The sequence below is a fragment of the Grammomys surdaster genome, unplaced genomic scaffold, assembly GCF_004785775.1.
Source record: "Grammomys surdaster isolate TR1022 unplaced genomic scaffold, NIH_TR_1.0 174, whole genome shotgun sequence".
Taxonomy (NCBI): domain Eukaryota; kingdom Metazoa; phylum Chordata; class Mammalia; order Rodentia; family Muridae; genus Grammomys; species Grammomys surdaster.
The window spans coordinates 25157994-25160387 of NW_021604622.1; the positions used below are offsets into that span (position 1 = coordinate 25157994).

Here is a 2394-nt window from a genome sequence, read left to right on the forward strand (position 1 = left end):
GTCAGAAAATAACTCCAAGGAAACCCTAAGAATACTTTATCTTCATGCCAGAAACCATCTGCCTTTCCTGAAGATATTCCAGGAGCCATTTAAACTTAGCGTATTTCTTCTTTCCATTCTATATTTCTAAAAGACAACTTGAACTGCTCTGAGGGAACCAGTTTTATCTTAAGGAAAATTGGGTTGCCAAAAAACGTATCTAGAAATCTAACCACACACACACACACACACACACACACACACACACACACACACTGAACCAAAATGCTTGTAGATTTCTAGAATGCTTTGATTTCTGGAAATGTAGCTTAAGTAAAATGCGATTTCCCACTGGAAGCTTGAAGAATCATCAAACATATCAAAGAAAAAGAAAACCCCACCCTATTACAGAAAGCAGGCTCACCTTCCTGAGTGTGTGTCTGAGCACACCCTGAAGCTACTTACTGCTGTGGCCTGCACACTTAACCAGGCTGCTTCTTTGAACATGGGTATGAGGTAAAAGAACACCATGCCAGACCCCAGAGAAGACATTAGTCTGTGGAGAGGGCCATGCTGGAGGCTCCCTCACACATCCTAGGAGCCTGGGATCTTAAGGATGGAGAACCTGAACTTTGTATTATACCCAGTTATGTTCCTTCTTGTGTATGTAATAACACCTTCTAAGCTCCTACAATGTTCTTTTAAAACAAATCTAGTCTCCTTAACACCACTCAGGGAGAGGGCATTGAAGGCCAGAGAGCATTCTTGGGGCAAAGGAACAACCCTAAATGGGCTTTGATGAATCCCAAGAGACCACAGGAGGCACTGAATATTCATGCCATCTGCAACCTTTCTAGTTTAAAAGCCTTCCTCTGTGACAACACCCATGATATCCATCATGGTGTAAGCTGTAACTGTAACGGTGGATCTTCTGAGTACTACAGAGTATGTAAAACCGAAGCAGCACTGAGCAGTGCTACAGTAACACCAAGCTTCACTTCTCTGTGCCACTCCTTAGGTGTAGTAAAATGGGCAGGGTCAGACAACACCGGGAACCAGAGTGGAAAAGAAACTATGGAATGGTTACTGTAACGTATGCCGGGCTCATCTGCAGGAAAACAATGTAAAGAGGCCAGCACTGTTTTGTTTTTTTTTTTTTTAATAATTGAATAATAGTCTTGTTACATCTTATAGCCCACAGTTAAGGAGCCTTCCAAGGAAGGCCAACTGTGGCCCACAGTTGTGTCTTCATGTCTCCTGGCCATGCTTTCTTCAGCTCCTCTCTGCTCCATTCTCTGGGCTTTAGTCAGGCACTGGGAGGGAATATAAAGAAAAGACAAAATTGTTGCATTAGTTCAAAGTCATATACTGCTTCATATTTCTGAACAGAACCTGAGGTGAGTCAGGAAATGGATGGCGTTTTTCAAGTCATATGAATCAGCGCCCCAGAATTCATCATTTTCACCAACGAGTTTCTTTCATAGCTTTTCTTGGTTTTGGCCCTGGACACAGGCTCACCTGAAGCAGTTGTTGATGGGGGTGGGGGGAGGAGTGGTTAGGCTGAGGGGGAGGAAAAGAGGAAGGGAGGGGGAAGGAAGAGAGGGAAGAGAGAGGGGGAGGATTTTTATCATGATAACAGCAAAACATTCCTGGTAGAATAATAAGCACATTTAGTTAAAAATCTGACGATTCAAGGTGCCTTTAACAAGGATTGCTTTCTAAAAGGGGAAAGCAAATTCTATTAGGGAAAGGAAATATTTATAAATACTTTAAAATAATTGCATTTTAGAATGCCTGCTTGGTGCTAAGCCTCAGAGGTGTTTTGTTTAACAGCTTCTTTCTCCTTTAGTGCTTGTGACTGACATTCCTGATGAGCTAGCTGGGTCACGTCGCATGAGGAGACATGAGCTCAGAAATGTTCACGAACTTTCTGCAAGTCAGAAGCAAACTTTCATTTCTAGTGGTTCTCAGTCTTGCTGTGACCCTTTAATACAGTCCCTCATGTTGTGAGGACCCCTAATCATAAAATTATGTCGCTTCAACTTCATAACTGTAATTTTGCTGTTATGAATCATAATGTAAATATCTAACATGCAGGATATCCGAAATTCGACCCTGTGAAAGGGTCATTCACCAGCAAAAAGGCTGTGAGAACCGAATAGCCGCTTTAGGCCAAGAAAGCACACTCTAAACGAGAATTTGGTTTCTGGTCTTGCTTATTAGAGAGTTTTAACAATGGTACAGTGTAGTCTGTAAATGTCAAAATCAAACCTACGTCCTGCCCCAGTAACAGAAATTCACTTCATTTAGTGGGTGAAATTCTATGCAATAATCCTCACGGCTCATAGCACCTACGCCTTCAAGCTAAGAGTGAGTTTCTTTGTCTGCTTGTAAGTTTATGAGATAAGTTATCCC

The 2394-nt window shown here is 42.1% G+C and overlaps 1 non-coding gene across 1 annotated transcript; it reads right to left on the reverse strand.

The window, feature by feature from the left end:
* Positions 1–1375: 1375 nt before the first annotated feature.
* On the reverse strand, positions 1376–1445 carry LOC114621452. The gene has a single exon (XR_003711434.1). It is a non-coding gene; the product is annotated as a small nucleolar RNA SNORD123 (small nucleolar RNA).
* Between the last annotated feature and the right edge of the window lie 949 nt (positions 1446–2394).